The sequence below is a fragment of the Meles meles genome, chromosome 8 (genome assembly GCF_922984935.1).
Source record: "Meles meles chromosome 8, mMelMel3.1 paternal haplotype, whole genome shotgun sequence".
Classification (NCBI taxonomy): Eukaryota; Metazoa; Chordata; class Mammalia; order Carnivora; family Mustelidae; genus Meles; species Meles meles.
The window spans coordinates 50,323,616-50,344,757 of NC_060073.1; the positions used below are offsets into that span (position 1 = coordinate 50,323,616).

The window sequence follows — 21,142 nt, forward strand, 5'->3', positions numbered from 1 at the left end:
TCTGTGAAATATTATTTATGATGGTGTCAAAATTTGAAAGATATGGGAAATTGTTAAGAGGAATATTAACAGTCTACCAGAGAAAACATTTTGGCATATTTCCATCTAATCTTCCTTGACTACAACTATAATTACTGCTATTGACGAGTGCTTCTATACAATGCAATCTCTCTTAACCATCTCTACTCAACCACTTCACAAATTCACCAAAGTTCTCTATTCTCTTCCTTCTGTCATATCCACTGATGGAGGGCCTCAACCTGCTGGACACTCACATCACGCAGAGACCCCTGCCATTCCTATGAACATTGTCCCCACCATTCTGGTAAATGCTGGTGAACATTTAAGGGTCAGACAGCTGCATTTGTACCTTCTTATGCTGGCTGAATGTATTATTTTAATAACAAATTAATTAAGTAGTAAGAAAACCAGTGAAATATATGTGAAATGAGTTGTTTCTTAAGAAAGCCAAGCTGCAAGCATTGAATGACTAGATAAGGGTCAATCAGTGAAGTCTATCAGATTAGTTGTGGGCAGGGCAACTGACATAGGTTAGGAAAAATGTGTATGTAATCCTAGAAGAATTTTTCCTCAGATTGTTTCATATGTGAGATTAAGTTCCTTCTCCATTCTAAAGCCAAATCTGGGAACCACAGATGATGTAGAAAGGGCATGAGCTCTCAAAAAAAGGAAAAAAAGGGAAAAAATGAACATAGAACTCCAACCTGGAGACCCATCTCAAGCAGAGAGGCCTTAACTCTACATCGATAGATTAGCAAGAGATGTTTCAAGTTGAAATAGTGTTTAAAGTTTATATAGTATATATGTACAATATTAGCAATCTCTGCTTTATCTAGCTTCTCTTGATTAACAGATTGGCTCCTTCTGATCATAACAGATAAGAGAGCCATTACTTGAAATACTGTTTTGGGTGTTTATGATGTGTGAAGTCTCCCGAAAAACTCTTGTTAAATATATAATTATCTTATTTAATCCATACTGGAAACTTCAGGGGATATTCTTTCAGCCAGTAAACATTTATCAATCAGCTATTTTGTGCTGAACACTGTTCTGGGTGCTAGAGGTGTGGATGCAGGCAGGCCAGGCATCTGGTTTCATGGAGTTTCTGTCTATGTGTTGGAGGAAGGGAGGCAGACATAGATAATAAACAAGATCATTTTAAGTAATAAGTGCTATAAAGGAAACGAAACATAAAATTATGGTAAGAGTGACTGGCAAATATCATTTTCAATGGGGAAAAGCTGAGAGCATTTCCCTTAGGATCAGGAATACAACAAGGATCCCCACTCTCGCCACTCTTGTTCAACATAGTACTAGAAGTCCTAGCAACAGCAATTAGACAAGAAAAAGAAATTAAAGGTACTCAAATGGCAAAGAAGATTGCTGTTGCTAGGACTTCTGATACTATGTTGAACAAGAGTGGTGAGAGTGGGCATCCTTGTCATGTTCCTGATCTACATGGGAAGGGTGTGAGCTTTTTTCCATTGAGGATGATATTTGCTGTGGGTCTTTCATAGATAGATTTTATGAAGTTCAGGAATGTTCCCTCTATCCCTATACTTTGAAGCGTTTTAATCAGGAACAGATGCTGGATTTTGTCAGATGCTTTTTCTGCATCAATTGAGAGGACCATGTTGTTCTTCTCTCTTCTCTTATTGATTTGTTCCATCACAAAACAGATAATCATACCAAAAAATGGGCAGAAGATATGAACAGACACTTCACCAGTGAAGACATACAAATGGCTATCAGACACATGAAAAAATGTTCATCATCACTAGCCATCAGGGAGATTCAAATTAAAACCACATTGAGATACCACCTTACACCAGTTAGAATGGCCAAAATTAGCAAGACAGGAAACAACCTGTGTTGGAGAGGATATGGAGAAAGGGGAACCCTCTTACACTGTTGGTGGGAATGCAAGTTGGTGCAGCCACTTTGGAGAACAGTGTGGAGATTCCTCAAGAAATTAAAAATAGAATTTCCCTATGACCCTGCAATTGCACTACTGGGTATTTACCCCAAAGATACAGATGTAGTGAAAAGAAGGGCCATCTGCACCCCAATGCTTATAGCAGCAATGGCCACAGTCACCAAACTGTGGAAAGAACCAAGATGCCCTTCAATGGACGAATGGATAAGGAAGATGTGGTCCATATACACTATGGAGTATTATGCCTCCATCAGAAAGGATGAATACCCAACTTTTGTAGCAACATGAACGGGACTGGAAGAGATTATGCTGAGTGAAATAAGTCAAGCAGAGAGAGTCAATTATCATATGGTTTCACTTATTTGTGGAGCATAACAAATAACATGGAGGACATGGGGAGATGGAGAGGAGAAGGGAGTTGAGGGAAATTGGAAGGGGAGGTGAACCATGAGAGACTATGGACTCTGAAAAACAACCTGAGGGTTTTGAAGGGGCGAGGGGTGGGAGGTTGGGGGAGCCAGGTGGTGGGTATTAAGGAGGGCACGTATTGCATGGAGCCCTGGGTGTGGTGCAAAAACAATGAATACTGTTACGCTGAAAAGAAAAAAAAAAAAGACTGCTTGCTAAAAAAAAAAAAATTGGCAAAGAAGAAGTCAAACTCTCTCTCTTCGCAGATGACATCATACTTTATGTGGAAACCCCAAAAGACTCCACTCCCATATTACTAGAACTCATACAGCAATTCAGTAAGGTGGGTAGGATACAAAATCAATGTACAGAAATCAGTTGCTTTCCTGTACACTAACAATGGAACTGTAGAAAGAGAAATCAGGGAATCAATTCCATTTATAGTAACAACAAAAACCTTAAGATACCTTGGAATAAAAATAATCAAAGAGGTAAAGGATCTATACTCTAGATACTACAGAAAACTTATGAAAGAAATTAAGAAGACACAAAAAGATGGACAAACATTCCATGCTCTTGGATCAGAACAATAAACATTGTTAAAATGCCTATGCTACCGGGGCGCCTGGGTGGCTCAGTGGGTTAAGCCTCTGCCTTCGGCTCAGGTCATGATCTCAGGGTCTCTGGGATCGAGCCCTGTATCAGGCTCTCTGCTTGGCAGGGAGCCTGCTTCCTCCCCTCTCTGGCTGCTGCTCTGCCTACTTGTAATCTCTCTCTCTCTCTCTCTCTCTATCTGTAAAAAAGAAAAAAAAAATTAAAAAAAAAAAAGAAAAAAAAATGCCTATGCTACCTAAAGCAATCTATTCTTTCAGTGCCATCCTGATCAAAATACCTATGGCATTTTTCAAAGTGGTGGAACAAATAATCCTAAAATGTGTATGGAACGAGAAAAGATCCTGAATCACCAAGGAAATGTTGAAAAGGAAAACAAAGCTGAGGGCATCACATTGCCTGATTTCAAGCTGTATTACAAAGTAGTGATCACCAAGACAGCATGGTACTGGCACAAAAGCAGACACATAGATCAATGGAACAGAAGAGAGGGCTCAGACATGGACCCTTAACTCTGTGGTCAACTAATCTTTGACAAAGCAAGAAAAGATATCCAACGGAAAAAAGACAGTCTCTTCAATAAATGGTGCTGGGGGGCGCCTGGGTGGCTCAGTGGGTTAAAGCCTCTGCCTTCGGCCCAGGTCATGATCTCAGGGTCCTGGGATCGAGCCCCGCATCGGGCTCTCTGCTCGGCAGAGAGCCTGCTTCCCCCCTCTCTCTGTCTGCCTCTCTGCCTACTTGTGTTCTCTGTCTGTCAAATAAATAAAAAATGAAATCTTTAAAAAAAAAAATGGTGCTGGGAAAATTGGACAGCTATATACAGAAGAATGAAACTTGACCATTGTCTTACACCATATACAAAGATAAACTCTAAATGGATGTAAGACCTCAATGTGAGACAGGAATCCATCAAAATCCTGGAGGAGAACATAGGTAATAACCTCTTCAACATCAGCCACAGCAGCTTCTTTCAAAACACGTCTCCAAAGGCAAGGGAAACAAAAGTGAAATGAACTTTTAGGACTTCATCAAGACAAAAACCTTCTTTACAGCAAAGGAAACACTCAACAAGACAAAGAGGCAACCCATGGAATGAGAGAAGATATTTGCAAATGACACTACAGATGAAGTGCTGGTACCCAAGATCTATAAAGAACTTCTCAAACTCAACACCCAAAAACAAATTATCAAGTCAAAAAAATGGGCAGAAGACATGAACAGACACCTCTCCAAAGAAGACATACAAATGGCTAAGAGACACATGAAAAGATGTTCAGCATCATTAGCCATCAGGGAAACTCAAATCCAAACCACACTGAGATATACCAGTTAGAATGGCAAAAATTGAGAAGACAAGATACAACAAATGTTGGAGAGGATGTGGAGAAAGGGGAACCCTCTGATACTATGGTAGGACTGCAAGTTGGTACAGCCATTTTGGAAAACAGTGTGGAGGTTCCTCAAAATGTTAGAAATAGAGCTACCGTATGACCCAGCAATTGTACTACTGGGTATTTACCCCAAAGATACAGATGTAGTGAAAAAAGGCCCATATGCACCCCAGTATTCATAGCAGAAATGTCCAAAGTAGCCAAACTGTGGCAGGAGGTAAGATGCCTTTCAGCAGATGAATGGATAAAGATGATGTGGTTCATATATACAATGGAATATTACTCAGCCATCAGAAAGGATGAGTATCCAACATTTGCATCAACATGGATGCAGCTGGAGGTGATTATGCTGAATGAAATAAGTCAAGCAGAAAAAGACAATTATCATATGGTTTCATTTATTTTTGGAACATGAGGAATTGCATGGAGGACATTAGGAGAAGGAAGAGAAAAATGAAGGGGAGAATTCAGAGGGGTAAATGAAGCATGAGAGACTATGGACTCTGAGAATCAAACTGAGGGTTTTAGAGGGGAGGTGGGTGAGGATGGGTTAGCCCAGTGATGGGTATTAAGGAGGCCTCGTATTGCATGGAGCACTGAGTATTATATGCAAACAATGAATCATGGAACACTACATCAAAATCTAGTGATGTACTGTATGGTGACTAACATAACATAATAAAAAATTATTTTAGAAACAAAGAGTGACTGGTGAGGGAGGGGTTGGGGGTGCTGATATTGGGTGATCAGGGAGGCCCTCTCTGTGGCATGCACCAAATCAGCTGAGACTTGATAAGTAGGTCTGGTCCTGGGGTCCCAGCATTCCTTATTGAGGAAGCAGGAAGTGCAAGGATCCTGAGGTGAGAATGAGCCTGGAAGAAGGAAGACCAGTGTGTCTGGTCTGTGTGTGGAAGGGTGGGATGAGCAGTAGCAATGAAGTCCCTATAGACCAGGGTGATGAATTTGGATATTATACTAAGAGATAAGGGAAGCTATTGTTGAGTTTCAAGTGAGGGAGTGTTGCAATTTGATTTATGTTTTTAGAAGTTCACTGCGGTTACTGTGGCTGATGGATTGCAAGGAGCAAGTGGACATGTGTGGAAGTGGTTAAACTAGCTAGGAGGCCACTGCAGAGATCCAGGCCAGAAATGGTTGGAGTATAGTCCACCAAAGTGGAAACAACAGAGGCAGAGAGGCAGATAGAGTCAGAATAATATGGGATCTTCACAAAGAAGCTCAGTGTCTTCTCCAGGTCACTCCACAGGGCCCTCCTCTCCCCTAGTACAGTATTTCCTTCTTCCCACTTTCACTATAATAACCTTTCATCTACTCCTCTGCAGCGTCTATCAGAACCCATGAAGAGATAGTAGGCTGCCTATTCTTCAGAAAAATGTAACTGATAAACAGGAAAGCTCTTCCTACACAAGGATAGTCTTCTATTTTGTTTCCCTGGCATGTCCATTTTTGAGATTGCTAATGTACTGCTGGGTAAGTTTGGGCTTGTGTCTAAATCCAGGAGCTGCTGATAGGGCTTATGTGACTCAGGCAAGAGTTGACTCTTCCTGTAATTGGATTGAGTTTTCAGTACTGTGCCATCTGGAGCGCTGCTGATGGATAGGGAGATCCCAAACTTCTTGGTGATGGATGAATCACAGAGGAGGGGCCTGCCATTTTCTGAGGAAAATGTGACTTTCTAGTAATCAGACAATGTCAATGTCAGTATGTAATCAAAATTCCATTGCTGTGTTTTCAACCAACTTTTTTTTTTGAGAGAGAGAGATGGAGAGAGAGCATGAGCAGTGGGAAGGGGCAGAAGGAAAGGTAGAAGTAGAGTCCCTGCTGGGCAGGGAGCTTGACATGGGGCTCAATCCCAGGACCCCGGAATCAAGACCTGAATTAAACACTTAACTGACTGAGTCACCCAGGCATCTTTCAACCAATTCTTTTAAACAGGTGGAAAGTATTTGCAATGACCCTTTATCGCTATCCTCCCTCCCTCCCTCTTTTCTTTCTTTCTTCCTTCCTTCCTTCTTTCCTTCTCTTTCTTTTTCCTCTTTCTTTCTTTCTTCCTTCCTTCCTTCCTTCCTTCCTTTTCTCTCTTCCTTTCTTTTCTCTCTTTCTCTCTTTCAGCAAACTTATAATGAGCTCCCAGCTCTAACTCCTTGCTTTGTGTCCTTGGACAAGTTGTGTCCTTAGATTCAAATTTCCTGAACTTCAGCTGTGAAACAAGCTGTTAACACATACTGCTTAAGATTAGGAAAATATAGGGGTGCCTGTGTGGCTCAGTGGGTTAAAGCCTCTGTCTTCGGCTTGGGTCATGATCTCAAGGTCCTGGGATCGAGCCCCGCATCGGGCTCTCTGCTCAGCAGGGAACCTGCTTCCCCCTCTCTCTCTGCCTGCCTCTCTGCCTACTTGTCATCTCTGTCTGTCAAATAAATAAAAATAAAATCTTTAAAAAAAAGATTAGGAAAATATAATGAAAGAATGAATGTGGCACACTTGCAAAGTGCCTGGCACATATGCAAGTTGGCGATCTTAGAGAAGGTGAAGGAGGGCTGGCTTGGGAAAAGCACGTGCTCATTTCTTGGTTATAGCCTTTAATGATGATGTGCTTTCTGTCTTGGCATATAGTCCTAGCAGAAGTTTCTAATATTAAGGGACCTCTGGGAGCCTCTACTACAACTTATATAACCCTAACTCAGGGATTCATAAGGACTTTAAGTCTCATTCCTGGTAGGTCTTCACATTTTTCTATTTAGCCTTTGCTTTGGAGTGTTGGGGTACTAGTCCTTTGTACCGAGTACCTTTGTACCTAGCTTGGTCTCTGCTGTTTTCCACTTTGATCAAAGCTGTTGCACCTGACTTTCTGTCATGACTACACTTCATCTCAGAGTCTGCTTGTGTATCTTTGTTCCTGATGAGTAAATGAATATGACTGCTTAAGAACAGAGCTCGTTTTGTTTCCTCTGGAGGGCCTAGAATCCTGCTTTTGCAGTTTCCTTGGTTCATTGAATTGATGGTTCTTGATATGTGGCCTATGGGGCCCTAATCTCACAATTCACCTCTGTCCAAAAGTTAAATTCATTTGGGGGAAGTTTGTATACCCAATGCCCTGTTGGAGATTCACATTCATCATTAGCATAGTCCAGGCAGAAAGAAAAAGATTTAATTTTATTTAGTCTACCATTCCTGTCCACACTTTGGAAGACACTGCTCTTCATTTTACTTTTTTTGGGTGGTTTAGGAATCAAAGTTCAAATTCCAAGTCTCCAAACCTCAACACCAAGCCTTCAGCTCAGAACTTCAAGTTGCTAACAAAATTGCTAACCTGATTTCTTATACCTTTCTATTCACGTCTCTTGGGCGGAATCAGATTTTTTTTAAAGTTGTTATTTCAGAGCTTATTGACATACTCTACATCCTCTCCCTTCCCTTGACAAAACCAAGGTTCTCTAGAAGATTCATACTGGGCTTCTCTGTTCATATACTCGAACTACAGAGTGCATGACTGGCTTTTAACTCCATGTTACTGCATTTTCCCTTGGTGGAATGGGGCATCTGATTTGTGACATTCCCAGATGATCATGATTGGGGTTGTAAAATTATAACACTTTCCCTCCATTGAGAACAACTTAGATCAACTTTGAATAGTGGCACCATAGGCATGATTCATCTCTCTGACTTGGCCACAGTGGAAATGCCCCAAGACGAGGAGTGTGGGTACAGACAGAGTGGAAGAACTGCTGTTAAATTTACCCTCATCCCCTGCAGAGTCAAAAACAAAAAAGACTGAAGCTGTATAGAAATGTGCATGTGGTAGATGCTAGAGGAGAGAAAGGAAACTGACAAATTGTATGAGGCATGACTGCATCTAAGCTCAGCCTGAGGGTGCCTCCTTGTACACAACCAAGTTGGGTCTGGGTGTTGGTTGGTGCTGCCGGGAAGATAGTGAGTTTGAGCTAAGCTTTGCAGGGAACAAAGATGATTCCAGTCATCTTAGATGTCATGGCCCTGGGCTTGGTCCCTTGGAGTTAGTCATCATTATCAGACAAGGTAGCCAGTGACAAATACTGACTGGGGGAAACAGACTAATGAGGTCTGATGAATTCCTAGACTGAACGTGCTGATGAAGGGTTAGAGTTCCTAGGCTCAAGTGTCTGGCTTATTTACGCTGCCCCTTAAAATGGTGAGATTTCTGCTGGGAACTTGAGTTTCATCTTCCTATGTTCAGGTTCTATCCCTGGTACTTTAGTCCTTTCTCTCCTCTTATTCCTGGTGATGGTGATGATGATGAAGATGATGATGGTAGTAATTTGATAATGGTATTATGATACTGTGATTTACAATAAAAAAATATATATTTGGTCTTAACTGGCCCCCACCCTTCTAGAACAGGAATTTCCTAAATGATTTGAAATATAAAGCTGTCTTTTATTACGTTAATGAGATTGCTTTTGGAAAGCCCCTAGCTCACCTAGGAATGAGGAATCGTCCACAGAGAAGCCAACCAAGTGATGATAAGGTTGGAAGTTTTAGCCCCCCAGACCTCTGTGCAGAAGAGAAGGGCTGGAGATTGGGTTTAGTCACCAATTGCCAATGATTTAAACAACCATGCCTATGTAATGAAGCCTCCATAATAACCCAGAAGGATGGGGTTCAGAGAGCTTCCAGGTTGGGAAACATATGAAGGTTTGGGGGAGAGTGACAGGCTCAGAGAGGATGGATACTCTGAGCCCCTTCCCTATACCTTGCCCTAAGCATCTGTTCCTAGCTGTTCCTGAGTTATAATAAACTAGAAATACAGTAAGTAAAATGTATCTCTGAGTTCTATGAACTTCTCTAGCAAATTAATTGAACCTAAGGAGGGGGTCATTGGAACCCCTGATTTATCTATAACCAGTCCATCTGAAACACAGGTGACAATCTGGACTTGTGGTTGGTGTCTGAAGTTGGAGGCAGTCTTATAGGATTGCATCCTTAACATGCATGATCTGATGCTATCTTCAAGTAGAAAGTGTCAGAATTAAGTAGAGTTGTAGGACACCCAGCTGGTGTTGGAGAATTGGTTGGTAGTGTGGGAAAAAACACGCTCGTTGTAAACATTTATCGAGCATTTCCTATGTGTCAGGTATGTGCCAAGTTTTTTGCATGACCTCATTAAGTCCTCACAGCAGCCCTCTAAAACCCCATTTTATAGATGAGAAAATAGAGGTGCAGGGAGGGTAAGTAACTTGTCTCCAGGACCTAAACTTAGGTAGTCTGATATCAGAGCCAGGCTCTGAACCCAGTCATATGATGTCTGCTGCCACATGCTGGGATGGGAGCAGGTTGGAGAATGAAAGGCAGGAATTCCTACTCACCTTATGGTTACTGGAAGACCCAGGGGTGGGTATTCCTCATGTGCTTTCTTTCATGAAAACCTTGAAATGTAGACTTAATCATTTCCACTTTGTAACCAACTGCCATTTACTGAGCACCACTGTTGCTAGAAACTGTACTAGAACCCATCAGCAGTATCCCTGTTTCTTCCAACCGTTCTTCAAGGGGACTAATATATCCCCTTTTGCAGATGAGATAGATGAGGCTTCCAGAGGTTAAGTGACTTGTCAGATATATGCAGCAGTGTTGAGCTGTATACAAAACCAGGAGTTTTCAATGAGTGCTTCTTGGATGGTCTCTGCCCTTAGACTGTGAAGAGAACCCAAAGTAAATATCCATCCAGTTGAGGGAAAGCCACCCTGCGGAAGCCCAAGAGTTTGGAAAGTCATGGGTTTGAGGCTTCCCCTCCAGAGCTTTGAGAGCACATTCATTACTGTTCTGCACTTTTGTCTTTTGTGGGCTTGAGCCAACTCTCCCCTCTGTTTGCAACTCTCTAGCCTTCTGTGGTGCCGCTATTGGTTCTAAACAGGTGGCTGTCCCCGTGAGACTGTGGGAAAGGGACCCAGAAGGCAGTCTCTGGTGTCTGCTCCTTTTTGTATGCCTACTGCTAGATTGTAAGCTGGCAGGACATTGGTGCAGGTACATGGGTACAATGCTTGGTCCTGACACCAGGATGCCTGGTATTACTTAAGAACCAGGAAAGAATTCGGAGTGATCTTCTCTTGCTATGAAGGACTCCCCACCCCCCACCTTAACTCATTAATTCTGGTTGACCCAATAAAACTCATCACACATTATTCATTTTGGATTTTAAAAATCAAATTTTGAGTCAATGCTAAATGGATCATAGGTACTCTTTCCTTCTATGAGAAATGAGCGTTTCATTACTGATTCTATCTATTTGAATTGCCTGTAATGGGCAGGATTTGTTCCTTGGGCTCAATGTGGCTGTGGATGCCAAGAGGGGGATGGTCCTGCTTGCGAAGGGGAGGGAGTGCCTCAGAAGTCCCCTTCTTCACTTGCTTCCGTGGCTGTGGTGTAGGTGGCACCAGCTGACATGCTTGGGCCATCCACCTGGCACCCTGCTGTCAACCTTTCCAGGGCCCAGATTCCAGGGTGAAAGGGTAAAGTGAAATTGTGTTAAATGATTAAATGACTATGCATCAAAAGATGCCTGGCAAGTGCTTTGAATCATAGAGATTATCAGCGGATGCTGCATATAGCCATATGAAAACTAAATCCGTCGGGAGGTTTTAGATCTGCTTTGGGAAACGCAGAGAAATGGCTCAGCAGGAAGAGCTCCTGCAGCCTGCTGTTTGCTCCTTTGAGTGAATCAATCGGCTTTTTAAAACCCAGGCTTTAATTGGTTATGCCCAGGGAGAGGGTTTTCGATACATACCCCATCTGGGAGGACTAATTGTTCTTTGCATTCAGTGAATAGATCGGTGCTCTGAGCTTGGGAAGGAGGCCTGGAAGGTGTTCATGCCTATAAATGTCATTGCTCATGGCTGTTTGATGATAGTGAGTCTTTCTGCCATCTGACTCTTGCAAATGACTCCTAGGCTATGTCTTATATCTGAGCAGCTGCCTCAGAGCTCCTGGGAAGACAAAGAGCTGAGGTGCCCTGGTATGGCCAGGACATCTGATGGAGTGCCACCTGGCATCCCAGGCCTGCCGTCTGACCTCCCTGGTGATTATGGCCCCATGAGAACTAAAGAAACAAGCAAGGTGAACTACCTTTCTCGGGGCACTTGCTGGGCTCCCAGGTCTGGCCTCTTTGGGGGCTCCTTTCTGCTTCAGTGGACACCCTACCTCTGCCCCCTTGCTTCCCATGCCTCTAGTATCTACCAGAGCCCACCTTTAGGGATTGGGCATTCAGGTCTGGTGAATGTGGCTCTGCCAGAATGATAATGCTGCTTGGTTGCCTTACCCAATTTTGGATACACCAGACAGACCCTCCAATCATCCACGTTGAACTGTGTCAGTTCCCTTGAGGAGAACCAGCACCAATATAACATGATTTGGAAAGACCATAAGTCAAAGGCATTACAAGACTTCTAGTGTGTTTGTTGGAAAGGACCTTCAGGGGAGGGCTGTCCCTGACACACAAGTCAGAGATGGTCCTACAGAGGGCTTATATTCCCTTGTAACTGATCATACCATCAGCCATTCTGGAAACAGCAGTACCTCTTGCTGCAGGTCCCTGGATTGTGTTGAAATGCTCCATTGCTGAGACCCCAACCATTTGTTAACTTGTTCAGATATCTAATATTTATTATAGCAGCTATAGTTAAATATGAACATTATGCATATATATTACATAGATGTTTTATTTCTAATATCCCAATGAGGTAAGCCACGTTGTGAGGCAGTATAGGGTAGTGGCTGGGACCCCTGGCGTCGGAGCCAGACTATGGGTGTTCAAATCCCAGTTCTGCTCACCATCAGCTCTGTGACCTTGGGCACGTTGCTTAATGTAAACTTCCTATGCCTCAGTTTCCTCTCTATATAATAGGATGAGAGTATCTACCTCATAGAGTTGTCATAAAGAATAAGAGTTTACATGTATAATGCTCACTGAACAGGGTCTGGCACTTGGTTAATTCCTTTATGAGTGTTTGCGATCATTATTGTTATCATCATTTTAAAAATGAGAAGTCTGAAGCACAGAGGAATTAAGAACACTCCTTAAGTCAACAGCATTGATGTGGGAGAGCTGGCATTAAAATCAGGCCTAACTCCTAAGCTCCTAGCCTGGATGGAATTGATCACGTCTTCTCTCTAGGGAGAGACCTGCCATGAGGATTATGTATTCCAGTGGGCTTCGTGAACTGTGAGGGAGACAAGTAGACGTTGTCCATGTCTCTTGCCTATGCTGTATGTAAGTGAGGTTCAGCTGAAATGAAGCGGTTTCAGTTGTTTTTTGTTTTTTGTGGGTTTTTTTTTTGTTTGTTTGCATTTACGTCTCCTTCTAACCACCATATCCTTGAGACCCCACCCAGGTCAAAGGGTGGAACTTCAGGGATCCTACCTCTCCCGCCCATGCATTTGCAGTGGTGGACTATTTCCACCCTGTGCAAATGCCTATATGTTCCACTTTCATAAAGATGCTCTCACATTTATTTGACTGGGGGTTAAATAAGATAAATGCCATAAAGCTTTTAGATCAGGGCCTGGCACATAGTAAGTACTCACTAAACATTAGTTATTATTACTATTATTATTATTAAGTCACCTTCTTTCCAAGTTTGTGACATGATTCATTTTGCCTGGATAATGCTCTATAGCAGTGAGTTCTTATTTTGCCCCCTTACTAGGGCAGACCAATCCTCCCTTCTTGTCCTTCTTTACATCCCCAAGCAGAAGCACCTATGTGGGTCAAGGGCAAGGGTGTGTTTGGGCTTTGGTGCCCGCAATGGAGCTTTTCTTGTGAAGAGCAAAGAGATGAAAGCTCTTACCTCTTAGGGTGGGCTCTCTTTGGTCCTTGCTCAGCAACTTCTTTCTGGTGAGCATGGTCTTTTAGGAATCCACATGGTGAGCTGGACCCAAAGTTATCATCCACTTGGATGTGACCCTTCACTCTAAGAAGGACTTCAGTTGAGTCCAAGAGAAGGAAAGCCTGGATCAAATGGACCAGACTAGCTCTACTTTGCAGCCCAGGGCCAAGAGTTCACATAAGGATTGGGGACCAAATAGAAATATTTCCAAGACTTATAGAGGATTTATGATGTGCCGGGTATTGCTTGCTGGATCCTCCAAATAACCTTTTGTGGGAGGAAGAATAATGGTACCCAGAGATGTTCACATCCTAATCCTCAGACTCTGCAAATTCAGTTTCTTAGTTAGCAAGGGGGCATTCAGTTTGCTAATTAATTCACTTTGAGGTGGAGAGATAATTGTCCTGGATTATCTGGGTGGGCTCTGGTAAACACAAGTGTCTTTATAAGTGAAAGGGAGAAGCAGGAGAGTCAGAGTGATTCAATGTGAGTACTCAGCCCATCCTTGCTGACTCTGAAGATGAAGTCAAGGAATAGGGACAGCTTATAGAAGTTGGAAAAGACAGAAAATGGATTTTCTCTAGAGCTTCCAGGAGCAATGTAGCTCTTTCCAGTGAGACCCATTTCAGAGTTTTGGCCTCCAATATGGTAAGACAGTAAATTAGTGTCATTTGACACCACTAAATTTGTGTTAATTTGTTAACAGCAACAGTGAGAAACTAATACACCCTATAAAATGGTATAATTATTATCTCTATAGATGAGGATTCTGAGGTTTATACAGGGTAAACTTATGCATTTTCACAGATAGTACAGCTTGGACTAGGACCCGTGACCAGATGTTTGATTACAGAGTCTAGACTCATAACCACCCTGTTACTCTACTTCCTAACCCCAGATGTCATATAGACTGTGGCCACTTTTTATCATGTATTCCTTGTATTATTCTCCTTCAGGAATTTGCAGTGTGGGCAGGTGGTATTCACAGAAATTGGAATTCAACTCTTGGCTGCCTCTCTGTTTCTTTCCGTTGAAAACATGAGCCTGGTGTTCAGTAGAAAAGAAGATGGAGGTCTGTCTTGTAGAGGTGCTGGGTAGACTGGCCTGCTCTGCTCCCTGTAGCTCTTGCATGGCCCTGCATCAGATGTTGTGTGATAGAGTTTCTGGATAATGATCTGGGTTTTTCTGCCCTTATTAGCAATCAGTGTATAGAGACCTTCAAGCTCAGCTCCTGAGGAAAAACTATGTGGGCGCTCAAATGCGGGAAGAGAAAAAATAATTTTGATTTGTAGCCAAAACAGTTGGAAGGATGAATGAGTATTTTCAATGGATCTAATACTTAGATGCTTACTGGATATAATTTGTATTAGCATTTCCTGAAGCTAAGTAACATTGATGTAATATAAAACTGTTTTTATAATAATAACGTGAAGAGTGCCTTTCACAGGAGGCAGAATGTGGAATTTTTTTTTTTAACAGGGGTTAGAGAAGATTAAGAGCATTTATTGAGTAGTTACTGTGAATAGAAGCATAACTGAGAGTAGCTTAAAGAAGCAAAAGAAAAGACGTTTGAAGAAGGATGGAAAGAAGAGGGGATTCGTGAGCTGGGATGGGCAGACAGATGCAAGGAGAGCCAAGAGAGATGCCAACAAGCTGCCTCAAGCAGTGTTGTCCCATCCAGCAGCCAGTAGCCACATGTGACTCTTGAACACTTGAAATGCAGCAAGTCAAAATTGAGATGTGCTTTAAGCACAAAATGCACAACCAAGTTGAAGATTTCAAATGGAAACAATAATGTAAAATATCTCATTCATTATTTTTATGTTGATTCTATATTGAAATGGTAGTGTTTTAGATATGTTGGTCTAAATAAAATGTTTATTCAAATTTCACTTTTTTGATATTTTTAATGGGGCTACTAGAAGAATTAAAATTACACATGTGGCTTGCATTCCATTTCTATCAGACCGGGCTGGCCTCATGGGCAGAAATGAGACCAATGGTGTAATGTGCTAGGGAGGCAGTTGACCTCACTGAAAGAAAGAGCTTCTAATAATTGGCCATGACCAAAGAAGGGAGGCAGGAGCTCCCCATCATGAGAAGTGAGTAAGCAGACATAGAGGCACGTGATATGACGAGCATTGGGTGTTATATGCAGCCAATGAATTACTAAACTCTACATCTGAAACTAATGATATATGATAGGTTGACTAATTGAATTTAAATAAACACAAAAAGAAATAGAGGCCAAAGCCCTCTTCACAGGATCTTTGTGGGATTGCTGCTATGAGATCAGGACCAGACTAGGTCACACTCGGAGTCCTTCTGATGCATAAAGAACTGTGAGTGCATTAATGGATTTTTGTATAGTAATTACATTTTCCCCATTTTAATGTTGTGTATTTTTCTGGTTATTCTCTCTGGCATTGGGAAAACACACAGTATGCTTTCAGAAGTCTAGAATAGTCATTTCCAACGTAGTAGACGTTTCCTCCATTCTCCTGAGGTCTTTGGGGCCCTTTTGATGTCAAGGGCAGACTCTAAGCAACTCAGTGCAGGGTGGAACTGTGTGTCTCAGCAGGGTATCCTGCCCTAGGACAGCTGCCCGGTCACTGACGAACTCTTGCAGCAGAGCTTGGGGACCCCATTCCCTGGAAATCTGCCTTTCCCATCCCTCTGTGGCAGGGAACTTGCACGTTCCTGGTACCCCCACATCCAGGAGAAGGGCTGGTGTGGGATCCCCAGGGTCTGGGCTCTGTGTTGTTCCTGCACAACCCAAATGGTCTGTGACATTTTCCAAGCCAGTGATCAGCATAAGCTACTCTTACCAGCAAGGACAAATTTGAAACCCTATAGAGAAGAAACGTTTTTAGGCTTTGGAGCAGAATTCATCTGCATGATCCTCTAATTACAAATTGCAGACTAACACAACACTCCCCACATTCATTTGACTGCGTGTCCTTGGAAGGAATAGTCTTGCATTTCTCTACAAACAGGCTACTGCTCTGGCTTCCTGCCAGTCTAGACTGGCTTTGCCCTGGGTATTCCTCTATCCCAGGCGATTAGAGTATCAGGGCTGCCTAGAATCATACCATCTGAGCCTGGCAGGATGGGGGACTCTACTGTCCTCCCAGGGGAAATAGCAAATAAGAAAGCTCCTGTGTTCCAGGGCAGCAGAGGCTATGCAAGCCCTTTATATGAACTACATTATCTGACCCTACAGCTACCTAATGGGGTATGTGTGTATAAGTGTCTGTGTTCGACATACACAGGTTTGTCCAACTTCAGAGTCCCAAATATTGTCTATATTAATCTATCATTTAGTGAAACCAAAGGGGTTAGAACCCATGAAATCTTACTACTAGAGGTAGTAAAGAAAGAGTTGGAAGAAGACGAAGAGGGTAGAGGAGAAAATAATATGCTCATTCATTTATTCACTCATTTGTTCATTACATCTGGGCCTTGGTAAGTCAGATACTGAAATTAGCAAGACCAGTTTCTGCTCTGGAGAATCTAATGGAGTTACAGACAGTTGTACAGGGTAGAACTGTGGTCAGTCTGTACATGATTCTATAGAGAACAGACTAGAAAACACTAGGTTCTTCCTCCATACTCCATATGGAGTATGCATAGAGGAGAAGGCATTGAACTTAGACTTTAGGAACAACCAGACATTCAGTGCAGAGGAAATAATATAAGCAAAGGCCCAGAGGTTGGAGGGACATGTTGATTTACTGGGGGATGATGATTGGTCATTCCCTGGGGAAGAGTGTGGTGGTAGGAAAAGGCTGAACTGAGAGGGGTCTTGGCCATTATAGCAGGTTATGTGGTAGGGTGTGGCAGGAACATTCCCTTCTTCCTTCATTTACTTATTTGACTCCTATCTGACTCCTTTTATATACTGTTATCAGCCACTGTTAGCAGGCAGGGGGTCTCAGCTGGGTAGGGAAGGGGCTGTTAGCTTGAACAAAGGTATCCCAGAACTATTCTTTCCCACTCATTTGGATTTGAGGAACCTGGCATCAGAGCATAGTCCCTGGAACCAAAAGCATGCTGAAATTCAGAGAAAAAGAAGGACTCTTTTTGGCTGTCAAGCACATCTCCATAGAGGGAGTGGAGATTTATTGAGTGTTAAATGTCAGTATCGATGTAATAAAGATGGTACACTGGAAGTAATAAGCACTTTCCAGGTGAGGAACCATTTTCAATAAGTTGTCAACCTGTCTGATACTATGAATTATTTTCTTTTTAAAGAAGAAGATGAAGAAACCCCACTTGAAGTTATTTAACTTTCAGATCAGTTCCCCAACTCTGTCCCTTCTTGATAGGAGCATCAGTGGTCTGTGCTACCCAATGACCTTGGAATGTGCACACATTTCATCTCTTCAAAAAAATTTTTGATATTCTTTTTGTTTTCTTTCCTATGATGATCATAGGCTTGATGGGGAATGGATTTGTGACCTTCAGAGGGCCTTGTGACAGGCAGAGAATATTCTGGAAATGAATACAAGAGAAAAGGAAAGCAAGAAGGGAGGGGGATGACTAATGACATCTGGGATGGTCAACGCATCTGACAAATGTGGTCAGGTGTCATCTGGGGCTCGCTCACCTCTCAAAGATCTGCACACTGTTCCAAAGAATTCCACAGCCCCTGAGAGTGCAGTCCTCCATGTAGATTCCTGCTCACTTCCATGACTTAAGTCTGCCCCTGTGTCCTGGGTTCCTAACTTTCCACAGACCACCTAGGAGATGTGCTCACTGTGCTCATAGTCAGTGTGTTTTATACTGGACCTCAATGTTAAGGTTCTGGTGCACAGTAGACCTTCTGTAAGAAGATTTAGTAGGGTATTCACTTTAACTGGCTTCAGAAGCCTAGAACATCCAAAAGCCTTAAAACATCTGCTGGCCATTCTACCTCATAGGGTTTCAACACACACATTTGATGACAGGCTCACATCATCTTGCTGGCCTGGCACTCACTGTCCTTCCTTCTCTTTCTTTTTTAGGAGAAAACCCCCAGTTCTTAACCCTAGCCTGTGAAGGCCAACTCCTTCCCTTCTCTGGCACCTGGGCCAACCTAGTACTCTGTTCTCAGGGGAGACCATATGTGCTCACCTTTCACCTTGTACCTGGAACTCATCAGATTGGCTTTCTAAGACATTTCTCCCTAGGAATTCTGCTGTTGGCCCTAAAATAATAAACATTTATTATTTCTATGTTATCTTATGGCAGGCTCACCTTGATATTGGCATAATGGTCACATGTTACTGATGAGGAAATGTTGAGTGATTTGCCTAATGTTTTATTTTAAGTGGTGTTCCCAAGGGCGCTGCATAGCATCTCAGTTTCTCCTCACCCATCCTGGTCCAGCTTCTCTTCTCTTTGCCATAGTTGCTGAGGCCCTGTCCTAATCCCAGTGATTCTTTTTCTTATAAGCCATATGACATTGAATATGCTTTATCTGGTACCAATTCCATTATTTGAAGGCAACAGAGAGGCACTGGTGTGCTTTATTAACATTTTGCTTAGCTATTTTTGAAGTGATACAAATTGCTCAGAATTAGCCTGGATTCCCAATCATCAGCAGAAGGTCTATTGCATTTTGCAGGAGCTCTGCAAAATGTCCTTAGAGATAGCACGCTCAGACGGTGATCTTGACTCTAGCACTTAGCCTCTCTTTGACTTTGGACAATCTTTTTATTTATTTTTTTTTTTTAACCAATCTGAATAAGACCAATCACCAAAAACGGGATTTAAGCAGTGATCAAAAAACCTCCCAAAAAACAAGAGTCCAGGACCTGATGGATTCCCTGGGGAATTCTACCAAACATTCAAAGGAGAGATAATACCTCTTCTCCTGAAGCTGTTTTAAAAAAATAGAAACAGACTCATTCTGTGAGGCCAGCATTACTTGATCCCAAAACCAGGTAAAGACCCCATCAAAAAGGAGAATTTCAGACCAATATCCCTGATGGATATGGATCTCAAAATTCTCAACAAGATCCTAGATAATAGGATCCAACATTACATTAAAAGGATTATCCATCATGACCAGGTGGGATTTAGCCCCAGGATTCAAGGGTGATTCAACATTTGCAAATCAATCAATGTGATAGAACACATTTATAAAAGGAGAGAGAAGAACCATATGGTCCTCTCAATTGATGCAGAAAAAGCATTTGACAAAATACAGCATCCTTTCTTGATTAAAACTCTTCAGAGTGTAGGGATAGAGAGAACATTCCTCAATTTCATAAAACCATCTATGGTTTAATTTTCATAAAAACCACCTATGAAAAACCCACAGAGAATATTATTCTCAATGGAGAAAAGCTGAGAGCCTTTCCCTTAGGATCAGGAATACAACAAGGATGCCCACTCTTACCACTGTTGTTCACCATAGTACTAGAAGTCCTAGCAACAGCTATCAGGCAACAAAAAGAAATTAAAGGTACTCAAATTGGCAAAGAAGAAGTCAAACTCTCTCTCTTTGCAGACGACATCATACTTTATGTGGAAAGCCCAAAAGACTCCACCCCCATATTACTAGAACTCATACAGCAATTCAGTAAGGTGGCAGGATACCAAATCAATGTACAGAAATCAGTTGCTTTCCTGTACACTAACAATGGATCTGTAGAAAGAGAAATCAGGGAATCAATTCCATTTACAGTAACACCAAAAACCTTAAGATACCTTGGAATAAACCTAACCAAAGAAGTAAAGGATCTATACTCTAGATACTACAGAACACTTATGAAAGAAATTGAAGAAGGCACAAAAAATTGGACAAACATTCCATGCTCATGGATCAGAAGAATAAACATTGCTAAAATGTCTATGCTACCTAAAGCAATCTATTCTTTCAGTGCCATCCCGATCAAAATACCAATGGCATTTTTCAAAGTGGTGGAACAAATAATCCTAAAATGTCTATGGAATGAGAAAAGACCCTGAGTCACCAAGGAAATGTTGAAAAAGAAAAACAAAGCTGGGGGCATCACATTGCCTGATTTCAGGCTATATTACAATGCTGTGATCACCAAGATAGCATGGTACTGGCACAAAAGCAGACACATAGATCAATGGAACAGAAGAGAGGGCTGAGACATGGACTCTTAAGATATCCAAGAAAAGATATCCAACGGAAAAAAGACAGTCTCTTCAATAAATGGTGCTGGGAAAATTGGACAGCTATATACAGAAGAATGAAACTCGACCATTGTCTTACACCACATACAAAGATAAACTCTAAATGGATGTAAGACCTCAATGTGAGACAGGAATCCATCAAAATTCTAGAGGAGAACATAGGCAATAACCTCTTCAACATCAGCCACAGCAGCTTCTTTCAAAACATGTCTCCAAAGGCAAGGGAAACAAGAGTGAAATGAACTTTTGGGACTTCATCAAGACAAAAACCTTCTGCACAGCAAAGGAAACACTCAACAAGACAAAGAGGCAACCCATGGAATGGGAGAAGATATTTGCAAATGACACTACAGATGAAGTGCTGGTATCCAAGTTCTATAAAGAACTTCTCAAACTCAACACCCAAAAACAAATTATCAAGTCAAAAAAATGGGCAGAAGACATGAACAGACATGAACTCTCCAAAGAAGACATACAAATAGCTAACAGACACATGAAAATGTGTCAACATCATTAGCCATCAGGGAAACTCAAATCCAAACCACACTGAGATATACCAGTTAGAATGGCAAAAATTGAGAAGACAAGAAACAACAAATGTTGGAGAGGATGTGGAGAAAGGGGAACCCTCTGATACTGTTGGTGGGAATGCCACTTGGTATAGCCACTTGGGAAAACAGTGTGGAGGTTCCTCAAAATCTTAGAAATAGAGGGGCCCCTGGGTGGCTCAGTGGGTTAAGCCTCTG

The 21,142-nt window shown here is 42.1% G+C and overlaps 1 protein-coding gene across 1 annotated transcript in view; it reads left to right on the plus strand.

The window, feature by feature from the left end:
• GALNT18 (polypeptide N-acetylgalactosaminyltransferase 18) overlaps positions 1-21,142 on the plus strand; it is a 343,154-nt gene that overhangs the window by 121,219 nt on the left and 200,793 nt on the right. The gene's annotated exons all lie outside the window — the stretch shown is intronic.